Genomic DNA, 16,329 nt, shown 5'->3' on the forward strand with positions numbered 1-16,329 from the left:
CTCCGCCCCTATGCCCATGTTTTGTAGTGTTTTACTCTAGACTAGATTAAGCCAGGATCATGCCTTAATGTGGACTAGATAAACTGCAACTTTTAGGGCCGGTTTCACAGACTTATCTTAAAATAGTAGTAGAATAGCCTGTTCTGGATTTTTAAAAGGCTGATTGCAAGAGGGAGGATTAGAGCTACTATAGGACTAAATTGAAGCTTAAATGAATCATCCAAAGAGGCAGGTTTAAAGGACGATGCTTGTTTTTGACAACCTGCACCTTATTACGACGTAGGCCTGTTGTGGTTTTTCACATGCCTCTGTAATATGATCTTTAGTAACGTCTTTCGAAACGAAATAGCTTCCCCACTTGCTCCAGCACGCATGCGCACAGCGCGCAATCGTTGCTCCAGCACGCTGTGCACTTGCGTGCTGGAGCAAGTGGGGAAGCTATTTCGTTTCGAAAGACGTTTCTAAAGAACCATATTACAGAGGCATGTGAAAAACCACAACAGGCCTATGCTCTATGTTAGCACAACTAGCGATTCATAAAGACAGATTGATGAAAAGAAGAAACTGCATTCTCGGTGCCCCGACCACCGCCATTACATGGATATACTTTATGGATTTTAAATTTCTTCTACATGCCTCCGAACTACACCAAAGTGGTCTCGGTGAGTCAAACGTCTTATAATATGTCGTAAATAAGGTCCAGGTTGTCAAAAACGAGCATTGTCCTTTAACTTCTGCTTAGTACTGTTTGTGAGGGGGCATGGACTATTTGGAATATCTAAATGAAGACCAACATGCACCAAAGAAGCCAGCCAGACGAGTACCTGTGGAGGTAATCCATTACATTACTTTATTGCCTCCACCCGACGACAACGTTGCAGGGAGAAGGATATGTTTTCATTTGCGTGTGTTGATTGGTTGGTTGGTTTTTTAGCAGGATTACGCAAAAACTACCAGAACGCTTTTCATAAAACTCAGTGGGGGGGGGGGGGGGGGGGTAGTACCCGATACACCCCAAATTTAATAGGTCTGATTATTTTATCCCCTTACACATTCAACAACTGCACGTGCTGATCTAAGTGTAACAGGTGTCGGTGCATCACTTGTCTGTATTCCTCCTGCAACTGTCCCACACTGGCCTCATACCCAGGTCCTCTGATCTGTGTTCACATATGTAAACACCCCCATCTGTTACACTACTGAAAAGCTTACTCTTCGATGGTGCATGTGGGCAATACGTATACTGAGGAGTAGGGCTGGGCGATATTGACAAAAACATACATTGCAGCGATGCAAATTTTTGGCAATATATATTGCAATATATTTTGTTAGTTTTAAACAGAAATAAGCAAACTTGTAAACATACAGGCCTATGTGAGGTTAGAACTAAACAGTGATCCTCGCCTCTGCTCACACCGGTAGACAAGTGTCTTGACTGCGTTCCAAAACGGCTACTAATAATGTCTCTTAGTTTTTGACAGTCATCAAAATTAAAAAGTTGAGCAAAAGGTTTGTAGCATGACATGTTTTGAGTTAACATAGCAGGGGAAAAAAGAGAACAACATTGCAGGCCCTTGCTATGTGACCATTGCGCATGGACACATTGCCATGGTGATGCGTAAACGATATATTGTGCAGCCCTACTGAGGAGTGAGTTTAAACATTTCAACCCAACAAAATGCATTCATGGGCGGAGGCCTGTGCTCTCTGTGCAGCCTTTCTAGTTTAGTTATGAAATAACTTTTTGAAACCACTTTCGAATAATAATACAAATGTTTGTTATGTTCAAAATTAAAATGGTGTGCAGCAAATTTAAAGGATTGACTAAACTAAGGCTGGTTCAAAATGGCGATTAAAATACTAATTCCAAGTGACAAAAAACTTTTCTTTCTTTTTTTACATATTGTTGACCATGGCCGGTAAACACAATTGTCTCATTACTCTAACTTTTTTGGATGACAGCTCTCTCTTCCAGTTCTCAAAATAAAATGTTACCATTTGCCTTCAAAATAATAAGTTAAGATAAGTTTTATCTCAAGATTAACACCAATAATAGTGTTTTCTATTCCATTCTAGGGTTTTATCAGCATATACCAACATTTGTTTAATCCAGAACAGGCTAAATCTACAACTATTTCAAGATACTGTAAATCTGTGCAAGTTGTTTTGATGTGAGATAGATCGAACAGGCATTTTAGTCTGGGACTATTGGCTTAAACCTTGTCTGTGAAACCAGCTACAAATGATTGGATTAAAGCAGGTGCTTAACCCCAGGCAATAAACTCAAGAAATGTCACGATGATGCAAATGAAGCCTGTTTTTTTGCCTGTGTTTTGCCCACACTGCCTGTTTAAAGGAGACAAGGAGGAAGTGTGTAGCAACCCCAAAGCAAACAATCCCTGTTATGATGAGTTGGGAGCTGAAGGCTACAGTAGCTGTCCCACTCTCATAGACAGTGACTCTCACTATACACGCTAATTTTCCATTCTGCATGTTTTTATATTGGGGTGCTTTGAGGAGGAAGTCCTTGTGGGCATGGGGAGAACTTGCAAACTCCAGAAAAGCCTGGAAGATAGCCCACCTGAGCACCGACAGACCTGGGGAGGACGTGCCCCCGGTGCCAGGCCAGCAAAGCCCCATGCGGGAATCGAACCAAGGACCTTCTTGTTTTGAGGCAACAGTGTAAAGCACTGTGCCACACATTGACAGTACTATTATGCTCTGTGTTGACACAAGAGCTAGGCAGCAAAGTTTGGCTCCTACTTGGAATCGTTTGAATCACGTTGGCGGCACGAGGCCTTGGCTTCGTTTCACACCAAGATGGTGCTGTGATTTAATATAAGACAATACTACCTTGGAATTCATTAGAAGCAGACACACTACAGACCGCAGCTACCCAGATAGAAAGTAGGCGAACCATAAATACTGTGGTTGCAGCAACTTGACAATTCTGGGATGACGCAGAAGTCCGATATTTCTCTAACCACAAAAGGCAGCCTAGCAGTCTGCTTTAAGGCAGATGTGCTGAACACTTGAAAAAGATTAGATTGATATTGTTAGTCCAGTATCGTATGCTTCTAGAACATCCAGCAGCCTCAACTTAGGACAACTCATCTTCAGTACTTCAGTACTCATTTTCAATTGACTATTTGAGGAAGTCCCAACATCCTCTTGTCTGCATTTATATCACTTATATCATTTATCATTATCATTTATATATCATATCAGATAATATGTAGCTAACAGTGCAATGTAAATAATATCCACCAACATTACATTGTTCAGATCCAATGAATGCCTGACGCAAATAAAGTAAAACAGTCCTCATTATACAGAACCACGTGAGAGCAGATCAGATGACTGTTTCAGAACAGAACATATTTCAGCCCTGACGCCAATGTCAATACTAACTTTTCCGGTTATTATGAATCAAGCTAACTAATGGCAAAGGCCAGTTAGGTTCTGGCCCATGGCTTATCTGATATTACAAACCCACTCCTGTATAGGCCTTGGCCTTCATTTGCTGACTATCAGGGCTCGGTACCAGTGACACTAATCCTGGTGCTGCCAATCGTCAATGCAGCATGCAAAGATGGATGGCATCTGTCCAATTTTGGGGTTGAGTGGGTGGTTGGGCCTACAGTATATCATTACCTACAGTAACAGCATCCAAAAGGCATCATAAGGAAGAAGTTCACCAGATGTCATTGGGCATACTCTTGAAACCTGCTCTTTCTTTAGTGACACAGAGCATGTTTGCTTTCACAATCATGGTCTAAACGAGGATGTATTCTCACTGTTGTGGCATAACCTCCCCTAAGAACATTTTACAAGAAAGAAAACTTTTCACAAACTCCTCACTGTGACAACAGATTCTTCAGTCAGCTCCCAATGTAAAGTAATTCTCACACAATTATCATATAATTCCATCAGTAGTGAAATGATAAAGAAGGGATTGTATCATATGTTGTGTTTATAATAGATATTGCTCAATATCTGTGACAAAACCATGGCCCAGTCTTGTCAAGGCATTTACCAGCTACCAAGGTTATGGTTCTACAAATGATTCTTACTACATGTCCTAGAATCAAAACACCATATCAGAAAAACAATTTGGCCTAGCCTGCAGAGAACAACCCCATTAGCTGCAGTATTGTTTCATCACATAAAGACAACGGGGAGATATTTGGCAAGTTTCGAATTATAGAGCTGCAAAGCATAGAAATGATGGTTATTGGTGTGATTTAAGGCATGGTAGGCTACTAATGTCACAGACCTTGTGTTATTTATTTTACATTAAAGGCTATTTAAGAATATACCTTACTTAGCCAAAATCCTTACATGAAACTGTAAAACGTGTGTATACCTGGTTGACAAGGAGAGTGACGCTCCAGGTAGGCTAACCTTCAACTGTACGTCGAAACCTACAAAATAATGTGATACATATTTTAGGCATACCTTTTTTCCGTCACGAGAAACATTCTGATAAGGTTTCGCTTCAATGTTGGTTTTCTCAGAGTTGCGGGATGGTTTGTCTGCCCAGAGCGATGCACCATCGGCGCCTCCGTTGAAAACTGACTTCCTCGAGCGAGCGAATTAAAGGGTAGTGGCAAGAGGCAAAATTATTTCGCCGATACTGCAAATAGAGTCCTCATTAATGACTGTAAAAGGTTACATCACCAAATAACACACACCGGGGAACTATTGAGCGAGCTGTGAAAATGGCTTGAACGACATACCCTTTAACAAGGTGCATCAGTCATCTGGTGTCCCAGCTCATTCAGGAGCCCCATCCAATGGCAACCTTAGTTGAAAAGAACTGAATAAAAAATAAAAAAGCATAAACAATGTTGACTATCAATGTGTGCAAGAAAAGAAAGTGTCGGTGCTTCAATTTTTTATTATGAATGAATATGTCACACGTGTGTTGTTGTACAACAATCTAGAATATTATGGCAGCCTATTGATAGCCTACATACAGCACTGATGTGCCTTCTGGTGGTAAATTAACTGACATAGGATAAAATAGTCTACCCTGTCACTGTAAGATCCCAAATAAAGCGTCCAAATTGCGTGTTAATTAGAACAGATTGCGCATGTTGTAGCCTAAACTTCTGTGGGTGATCAAGGAGTTGATCGCCTGATTGCGTGAATCAGGTTGCTACGTCTAACCATATTTAAATGAATGTTTTACCTGTTTATTTCGAACAAGGAGAGCTTGAATGAAAGACCACCTTGCACAGGCTCAGGCGCGGATCTATGGGTGGGCCTGGGTGGGCCTAGGCCCGCCCAGATTGACAGCTGGCCCACCCAGTCAGATTCATGAAAAAACATATTTTTTATAATAAAATAAAAATAAAATATTTTTAAAGTTTAATTTTCACTTACTACCTTGAATGTGAATAGTTTTGTCTTGGAAATGATTAAAAGTATGTATTAATACTAATAATATTCAACTTCCTCTCTTACGTTTACATTGCGTTAACCGTCTTTTTCGTACTGCGTAAGTTAACGTTACCTGATTGGCGCCGGCGGGCAGTTCAGTGTGCGCGCTGTGATGGCTAAACAGCTAACATTGACCCGCTTTCTTAAAAAGCCACGTCTGGAAGAGAATGAAAGTTTGGACCAGGCCTTGTCCAAAGACAGAGTGGAGGATCGTGGTGAGATGTGTGCTGGTCCTGGGGATGAAGAAGGAGAAACGGCCACAGCTTCAACATCTCGTGAGTGTAATGCTAACGTGAGCATAAAAGCTGAAGCTCCACCGAAGCGACCCTCATTGCCACCGGCTTCTGAAGAGGAAGTTCCACCGTAGCGACCTTCACTGCCACCGGCTTCTGAAGAGCTAACTGGTAGGCCTACACCGTCAGAGACTTTTCTCCGCAACAAACCGGATCAAGACACGCCTGAGATCATCAATGTTGACTGGACGCTTGAACAACCTGACGCTTCTGTCGTTTGAAAGACAACTAACAGATACCTTGGATCATGACGACATCATCAGTTTCTTCAATTCAAAACCCAGACGACTCCGCCTTCCCTGCAAACACGCGACGTCAGGTAGACGTTCAGATCATGTCTTAATAACGTCCGTCGGTCCAGAACCCCATTTGTACGTCTGCTGGACCCCTAGATATTCAAACGTCTGGCTTGGACCCCTCTAAGACGACTGTGGACGTGCAAAACGGGTTCAATATTTGAACATCAAAAAAAAACATTCATTCTGGCTCCTAATTAGATGTCTTTGGACGTCCGAAAAAGACAAAAAATACATCTAAAAGACGTCTTTTAGACGTGTCTTTGCTCAGTGGGTTGTATAACCAACCGATAAGGTATGCCATGGTTTCATATTTTAGTCTGGCCCGCCGTGGCATGTATGTTTATGATTGCAGGCACCCTCTGTGCGCGAGGGAGTTCTGAATTGTGACAGGCTAGGCTATTGGCTATTTAATTTGTGTTTGTATGATTACAGCCCGCCGTGGCATGCAAGTTTATGATTAGGAAGCCTCTGATAAGCGAGGGAGTTATGAATTGTGACGTATTGGTTATTTAATTGTGGTTGTATCCCTGTCAGTGCACTAACGAGGGTTATGCAACATTTGTTATTATCGCGAGCCCGGTTATGTTCCATCCATTCATCTGGCTGCTCATACATAGGTCTAAAACGTGCAGTGATGAGTTTCACTCAGGCCTACCCAGATTTTTCCAGGCCTACCCATCAGCCACTTTCTGTATCCGCCACTGCACAGGCTAGGTAGAAAGCACAGTACACGCGCTAAATTCATCTATTTGCATTGCTGCTCCCACTGTTTTGCACACTAATGCCCAATCTGTATATACTGCACATCAATACTATAATTAGAGAAATGGAGGGAGGACTTACGATCGACGTCCCATACAGAAAAACACTATGGTCACATATACTATGCAACTAGCATATATTTCAGTATAAGTGCATTTATGCTAAATAAATACATGTACATATATTTAATGCTGATATATTCCCATGTACTACTATTATATTTCTTACACATATGTAGGGCCTACATATTCAATATTGGCCACTTTCCTATATTTTCCACATCATATCTAGTGTAAAATGCATGGTCGTGTGACCTTTAATGAAAATTCTGATCACATGATCAATATATTTCAGACCTATATTTTTAAAATATAGTTTATTGATATTCTTCAACTGTTTATTCATATTCTACAGCTGTCTTATGTACTTTCACATTTGCTACACCTACCCAGATAGCAAGCGGATCTGGGCCATATACAGGCTAGATCTTGCACTTGTGGCTTAGTTCCGGCCCATATATGGCCCAGATCCGTTTGCTATCTGGGTACTCATTACATTTGAATAAAACATTTGGTTATTATTAGTAATATGAAGAAGAAACAGCAAAACATTATTTTTATGCTTTATTTAGAATTAGTCACTTCTCTGCAAATGGATTAACCCATTAGTCCGTGTGTAAGTACTGTATGAGACATGGCATAAGGCATAGAGGGGGACACAGAGGGGGACACAAGCCTTGTTGAAGAGGCTGATGGCCGTGGGGAAGAAGCTGACACTGTGGCGTGCAGACGTGGTCCTGATGGACCGCAGCCTCCTGCCTGAGGGGAGTGGCACAAAGAGATTATGGCCGGGGTGGGAGGGGTCGGCCGCAATCTTCCTGGTCCGCTTCAGGGTCCTGGAGTTGTGCAGGACCAGGAGGGAGGGCAGGTTGGACCAGGAGGGGAGGGCAGGTTGCAGCCGATCACCTTCTCGGCGGACCGGATGACACGCTACAGTTTTGCCCTGTCCTTGGCTGCAGTGGCAGAAAACCAGATGGTGATGGAGGAGGTGAGGATGGACTCAATGATGGAGGTGTAGAAGAGTACCATCATTTCCTTTGGTAGACCGAATTTCTTCAGCTGCCTCAGGAACTACATCCTCTGCTGTGCCTTCTTCACGAGGGAGCTGGTGTTTAGCTCCCATTTGAGGTCCCGGGAGATGGTGGTGCCCAGGAAGCGGAAGGAGTCAACAGTGGACACTGGGGTGTCATTCAGTGTGATGGTGGAGAGGGGGGCTGGTTTCTTCCTGAAGTCTATAATCATCTCCACTGTCTTGAGAGTGTTGAGCTCCAGGTTGTTTTGGCCGCACAACAGCTGGTCGATCTCCCACCGGTAGGCAGACTTGTCTCCCTCAGAGATGAGTCCGGTGAGGGTGGTGTCATCCGCAAACCTCAAGAGCTTGACAGACTGGTGGCTGGAGGTACAGCTGTTGTACAGGGAGAAGAGTAAGGGGGGGAAAGCACACAGCTCTGGGGGGAGCCGGTGCTGACGGACCTGGAATCAGAGATGTTTTTGCTCAGCTTCACGTACTATTTCCTGTCGGACAGGAAGTTGGTGGTCCACCTGCAGGTAGAGTCGGGCACATGCAGCTGGCTGAGCTCGTATTCCGGTAGTGTTGTCACGATACTGGAATTTCTAACTTCGATACGATACCTTGAAAAGTATCGATACTCGATACCATTTTCGATACCACGGGGAGAAATTGACAACATTGAGGGCATAACATTTTCGATTTTTTGACCTGCTGAAAGCAGACACTGTCTTCCTCAGCCTCGACAGCGCTCCAGACACACGGTCTATATCCAGGCCCTTGCTAATGGCTAGGTGTAGGTTGTGCCCAAAGCAGGGGACCCATGTGAAGTCCTGCTGAAATGCTTTCTTGTTATTTGAGGCATTATCAGTGGTAATGCCAGCCATATTTGACATGTCCAGCTCCCATGTTTCATGTACCATCTCCTCCAACGCCTCCCTCAAGCTGTCCCCTGTGTGCTCTGAGTGCAGCCCAACACAGCCCAAACACCAGCTCTGCATGTCCCAGGATTCTGTTATAAACTGCAGAGTTACTGCCATGAATGTGGATGTGGCCCTGCTGGTCCACAGGTCAGTGGTGCATGAAAAGAAGGGTTTTCCCCCAAGGCTCTCCATGATTTTATCTTTTGTTTCATTGTATAGGGCGGGGATTTCAGTGTACATTAAATGATTCCGTGAAGGAAGGGCATACTTGTTATTTAACTGTCCAAGACGTTGTCTGAACCCAGGTTTCTCAACAGTATACACGGGGACCTGATCCATGCATATGTACTCTGCTACAGCCCTGTTCAGTTTCTTGGTTTCATTTGATTTTGCATCATACTTTCTTTGTTGTTCAAATACAGCTAGTAGGGTAGGCTGTGTGTGTCGCTTTTGTTGCTGGTCGATTCTCCTCAGCTTCTCTCTGGTACTATAAGAGAAGATAAATATCACACTTTTAAAAACCTTGGTTTCTCTTTAGATCCGACCTTTAAAAATAACTCAATTATCTAATCTAATCTTAGAAATTAAGTAAAGTTAATAGTACTGTGTGTTAAGCATAACAGCATCTAAGTTGATTTACTGACCATTAACTCAAGATTCCTCAGGCTTGATAGCTGGTGTTGTCCTGTTAGCCCAACAGCCATTCTCGAAGCTAAGCTAACTAGCTCTAGTTTACATCCATGAGCTAGCTAGTAGCTAGCTAGCTAATTCCCCTCAGCTATTCAGACGCCACATTGACTGCTTTGGCCCATTGCTGGATAGCTTTGAGGGGGATTAGCTAGCTAGCTTAGCTAGCCTAGCTTAGCTTCACGTTAGCTATCTTATCTACCGCCCCCCCCCCACACACAGTCAATGCGGAGTTTCGATAGCAAGCTCATGGATGTATTAAACTAGAGTTCATGAATTAAACTAAAGTTAATAATTTACTGGGCCATTTTGTTTAATGTTTCAGTGATGTTGAAAGTGGAGCTGTCACCAAGCTCTCTAAATTCTTTATAGAGATCCGCGTGTCGGTCCTTCAGGTGTTTTGCTAAATTTGTTGTTGTTTGCACCTTTCGTTGGCACTACTCTGGAACAACGCTTGCAAATGGGCTTCGTGGCATCTTTAGCTTTTCCTTCGTCATTTGCTTCAAACCCGAAGTCCTTCCAAACAGCACTTCTGCTGTTTTCTTTATCCACGGGTCGCGGAGGCTCTGCACTTGCCATCTTCGGAGCGAGTGAGAGGATTTGTTGACAAGACAGGTCTGTGAGGGGGAGGGGGCGGGGCCATGTGTGCAGAGCAGCAGCGTGTGTGTGCCTGTGTGTGTGTGCCTGTGTGTGTGTGTGCCTGTGTGTGTGTGTGCCTGTGTGTCAACAACTCGCTGTAGGAGAGAAGACAGAGCGAGAAAGCCAGCTGGTATCGATAGTGTGGAAAATATCGATATTGCGAGAAATTAGTATTGAAACTGTTTTAAATATTCAGAATCGATATGAATCGAAAAATCGATATTTTTGACAACACTATATTCCGGTGTGAGCGGAAGATGCGTAGATGTCAGTGAACACCGGGGACAGCTGATCAGCGCAGAACTTCAGCATGGAGGGGGAGACAGAGTCTGGTCCGGACACTTTCCGGGGTTTCTGTCTCCTGAACAGGCGGTTCACTGTTGCTGAAGTGGGAGGTGGGGGGGGCAACTGTGGGGAGATCCGGGCCCTTGTTGGAATGAGGGCTGGGTTGATGGGGCTGTTGGGTGGGGGGGGGCAGAAGGGGTATTGTTTGTCAAATCTGCAGTAGAACTCGTTCAGGTCGTTGGCCAGGCGTGGGTCGTCAGTGGACTGGGGGGATTTTGGTTTGTAGTTGATGATCTGTCTCAGGCCTTTCCAGACGGAGGACATGTTCCCCTCTGAGAACTGATGTCGTAGTTTCTCTGAGCGTTGTTTAGTTTCCTTCACTGCCTTCCTAAACCCCTACTTGGCCTCTTTAAACCGTTCCTTGTCTCCACTCTTCCTCACTTCCTCTTTCTCCAGCCTTAACCTCCTGTGTTTGGCTGTGAATCAGGGCTTGTCGTTGTTGTAGCTGATCTTGGTGCAAGTTGGAACACTTGGTGTCCTCACATTAGCTGACGAATGACGTCACAGTGGCTCTGCACTCATCCTGGCTGGTACCAGCCTCTGTGCCTGCCCAATCAACACAACATCTCTTACAGTATCTTATAAGTACTAATCAGTTCCTCATTCAAGCAGCTTCCTTGGTTTCCTGGACACTGTGTTCCCTTGTTGGGACAAGCTGTGGGCCCACATGTGCACCTACTATTTCCAGTTCTTGGTCCTTAATGGTGACCAATTTCTGCTTTAATTTCTCAATGTGTGGAAGCTCAGCTCTTGGCAAATGTGGTCCGTAGACATTGGCCGGTACCACTATGCCATTGATCTTTTCCAGTGAGTTTCCTCAAGTTTATCAATATTGTCATTACACTAGCCCCTTTTAGCAGCCCCTTTTATTCAAAGCAACTTAGAATAATTGCCAGGTTTGTACTATCCAGTGGTGGAGTGGTTAAGGTGCTACTCTAGTGATCTGTAGTCCCAGAATCGAGTCTTGATGAAGATATTGTTATTCTTAAGAGAACGTTGGCTCTTTGTTACAATGAGGAGTCAAGTAAGCTTTAGATATTATCTTAGATATCAACTTTATTTATTTGCTGTTTAACAACAACATTCAAAGCTTTTCAAACATTCAACGCTTACCAGCTTCACTCAGCAACTTTTTCGTCTCCCGGCACAGCAGTGGGCTAAAGCAGTAATCGCTGAGTAAGTAATCATTCAATGTTTTCATTTCCTTCTTTAATGGTTACAAATCCTACGTTATATTTCAATCCCTCCGTTGCACAAAGTAATTTCATAATTTTGCTGTGGAGTGCAACTGACATCACTCAGCATCTATAGCCTACCAACTGTAGACTAGTTTAAGAAGCTGTGTCGACACGAGCTTTAATATATACTGTATATATTAAAGTGGGTTTGGTTAAAGTAGACTACCTACCTATTGATCTAACTATTGCCTAATGACAGCCATTTTATCATTTTGCTGTCTAGTGATCAACTTCCACATAGGCTATACTGTCTCCTACGCGCGCTCCATGCGTAATGGTGAGCTTCTTGGACTTGGCTAGATGGATGTGGTGTAAAGTAGGCCTAATGCCACAGGGTGGACAATAGAACACTATGTATTACTCCACTGAAGCCTAGATAAGAATGACAGCTGGCTGTGCATATATCCATGTTATTACTGTATCTGAATGCAAACAATGTTGTGTAGTTTGCTTACACCATTTTTATGCTGCTGCTCGCCTATTGTTCATCCACCCCAAGTTCTTCCACAGAACTTTTCTTCCCCATTCCCTACACCGGCTCCCTGTAGCGGCTCGCATCCAGTTTAAAGCTCCGGCACTAGCCTACAGGGCAATGAAAGGAACAGCTCCCTCCTACCTCCAGGCCATGGTCAAACCCTACACCCCCTCCCGACCGCTACGCTCTGCTACCTCGGGGCGACTGGTTGCCCCGTCACTCCGAGGCCCCTGCGGTCGATCTACACGGTCACGGCTCTTCTCTGTCCTGGCCCCGCAGTGGTGGAATGAACTGCCCACTGACGTCAGGACAGCAGTGCCCATCTTTCGTCGCAGGCTAAAAACTCATCTCTTCAGGAAATACTACAAAGATCCATCCTAAGCACCTATTGTATTTTAGATTGCTATTCTTGCACTTTGCCTTCAGCACTAGATTATGCTCTTAGTCACTTGTTTTAGAAAGGAGATGCACTTGTGAGTTCTGGCAAGTAGTAATAGATTGGCTTTTCCTAAGTAATGTAATGTAAATGTTTATGCTGTGATACATAGGTGTAACTATTGTTATTCTTATTCTCTCAATGTTATTTGATGAGCACTAAACCTAAGAGCCACGAGGCCATGGGAGACAGGGAGTGGATTGAGAGGCTGAGGGCTTTAAGGTTTTTAGCCGAGCATATGTGCCAAACTTCAGGCCACGGTTTCGGTTTGAAAAAATCTGAGCCTGTCCACGTGTCCGGGAACATTTCAATATCGGGAGATTTTCCAGTCATTATAATATAATATAATATTATAGGTGTTTGACGTGGTGATTAGTTGTTGTGTAGCCTATATATGCCATTTAATGTCTTAAGTCTTAAGGGGGGCATATGAACTGGCACAATTATTCTTAACTGTTTTTTATAATACAATATGCTAGTGTATTTGTGCAGCACTGACAAATACTAACTGAGCTCTCTCATTCTCCCTCTGCCTGATAGTATGTTGAACTTTTGTTTGTGCAACATATTATGCTGATGCCCGGAGAAAATGGGGGAAAAAAAGTTTTCACACGTTGGGGTAGATGTCCTCAAAGTTAAGGCAAAGGTTGAGATCAGGGCTCAGTCAAGATCTTCCACACCAACCTCACCCAACCATGCCTTTATGGACCTTGCTTTGTGCACTGGGGCACAGTCATGCTGAAACAGAAAAGGGCCTTCCCCAATCTGTTCCCACAAAGAACCACTGTGCAGCTGCTCATGGTCACAGGCCACTGAAAGGCAAGGGCATGATGATGGTGTCGGTGGGGGGGGGGGGGGGCAAGGGCATGGTGATGGTGTCGGTGGGGGGGTGGGGGAAGGCAAGGGCATGGTGACGGTGTCGGTGGGGGGGAGGCAAGGGCATGGTGACGGTGTCGGTGGGGGGGTTTGATGTGTCATCCAGTGTGGGCGAGAACGATGCGCTGCCGCCTGGACCTTGAGAGGCACAGTGAGTTTCCAAGCGGGGTCGGCTGTCAAGTTGACTCCGGATGACTCATCACACCAACAGGAAGTTGGGTGCTTGTTGAGAGCATGGTTAAGAGAGACTCCTAACTGAAATCAGATTTGTGGTAACAGCTATTTTGGTGCAACTTCCTTTTTCAGTACGGTGGCCATTAGGCAAGGCAAGATTATTTGTACAGCACATCTTAGCAACAAGGCAATTCAAAGTGCTTAAACAAAACAAACAAAAACACACCATTGTTTCTTAATGTCTTCATAGGAATCTAAAGTTAGTATTTTTAATTTAACAGACAAATTGATTGATATGATTAATAAATACATAAAAATGACTGTTATTAATTAATTAAACTATGGGCACCAGTGTGGGATGGGCCAGGCCCTCTAAGGCCCGCCCATAGCGACGGCTATGCTGTGTTTTGGGGAGGTGGTGTGGGACTGATATCAGACAGAATGTCAGATCGTTACACGTCAGTCACTCTGACCTCACAAATGCTCTTCTGGATTATTGGGGGCGAATTCCCACAGACACAATCTTGTAGAAAGCCTTCCCAGAAGATAGATAAGATACTTTATTGATGAAGAGAGAAGCTGTTATAGCTGCAACAGGGGACCAACTCCATATTCATGTCTATGAATTAAGAGTGGGATGTCATAAAAGCTCCTGTAGGTGTAATGTGTAAAGTCCCAATACTTGTGTCTTTATAGTGTACTGTATGTGCATATATTTTTAGCCATGATTTAAAAAGACCGGTGGGTGTAATTCACCGTCTAGCCACCAGAGAGCGCTGCGGTCACGTGTTGAACGGCCACGGTCAAGTGTTGTGTCCATGGATGTATTGGTTGTGTCCCATGGTTGTGTCGAACTCCCTTCCCCTGTCGAGATTCCCCCTCATTTTACGCACATAATTTAGGGACATTTATCAATTCAAATAGGGGCATAACATACTGAATGCAGTTCAGAAAAGACAGACGGACAGATACTGTAGATAGATACAGAACAGCGCTGCTAGGATCCTGATGAGGGTGTGCAAATATGACCACATCACCCCCATCCCCTCAAAGTTTGCTGTATGGGTCACAGATTACATCACTGATATTTAATGGATGGATGGATGGATGGATGGATGGATGGATGGATGTGGATGGATGGATGGATGGATGGATGGATGGATGGATGGATGGATGGATGGATGGATGGATGGATGGATGGATGGATGGATGGATGGATGGATAGATAGATAGATAGATGGCACACTGGCACTTTGCACTAGTTTAGCCAAACAAGAAAAAATTGACAAAGTGTGTATCCATTTGTATGCATGTGGTAACAGTTTTGCACATGACTTTACATGCACAACACTTTAGTAGATCAGCATTAAGTCCCCGTATACTGGCACATAAGCTGTCCTACTCACGGCTGTTCTCCCCTCTTGTCAATACTCAATTCAGCTTTGTAGAGGTGTAGCCTACATATGAAATGTAGCATAAATCACTGAGATCAGTAGCACTTACAAGAACCCTAGTTTGCATTGTAGCGGCATCTATTGAGATGGAGAAGAAGAAAAAATACAACAAATTACAATTGTGGGTACATATACTGTATTTCACTTCAATCAATCTGATGTTAATCCATACTGAGGCAATAATGTATGTACAACATTTACATTTTATAAACAATGTATCAAACAGAAAACAACACTATTCTACTTGAACATTTCTCAAGGTACATACAGTAGCTGCTTTATGTCAATCTATTTGACTTTAGGATATACGTAGCTCACCTTGATGAAATCCTAGAATACCCTATTATCATTGATATTTCTGCACACAGGCCAATATTTCCAACGTCGTCTCAGTTGGGGCCATTTTACCAATAGCAAATTAATTATCCTACTTAGAAATAACTTGGACGGGTTGTGACCAGATAGCGCTACCATAATTGTATATTTCAACATACTTTACCACCCACCAACTCAGTAAAGTTCCTATTTTGAAGAGCAAACAGCATAGGCTACTTAACAAAATAGTAAATATTACCCAGTGAATACTTGATCAAAAAGGACAATGCCTTGTAAACATGGCAATAATCCACAAAAATATACCTTTTTAAAATCTGGTGAAGGTACAATATAGGTACATACACCAAAGGTGATATATATATACTGTATATATTAAAGTTACTATATACATAACAAAAACGTTTTAAATGTTCAATATACATACAGAACAGCAAGTGTCCATGGCTTTCAATCTCGAATCTACATCTAGTTGAAATAATGTCTTATTCTGTGTAAATTATAAAAACACTTACTAATGACATAAAAAAATCAGCACACTGCTTTGGCTGACATAAATAAATTGATATTTGACAGGAAAGGAAAAGAGATGATGTATTGCTTTAAAGTTGGACTGTATCAATGGAAAAAAACGAGAGGATAAGAAACTAGCTTAGTTTCTCCTCTCATGGTCATCCCTTCATGTTTTAAAAGTCCCAGGATAATAGCATGTGATAGAATCTAATTAAACTCATCGTGTAATGCAACAAGTCATGAGGTCACACAATTGGCTTTGCAGACACAGTGACTCCAGGCCTGAAACTCAGTCTAGTTACGCATCTTTCACTTCTTTTGAATCTGTGTGCCGTATCTTGCAAAAATTACAAGTACTGTAAGTGCCAG

The sequence above is a fragment of the Borostomias antarcticus genome (genome assembly GCF_949987555.1).
Source record: "Borostomias antarcticus genome assembly, chromosome: 4".
Lineage (NCBI taxonomy): Eukaryota > Metazoa > Chordata > Actinopteri > Stomiiformes > Stomiidae > Borostomias > Borostomias antarcticus.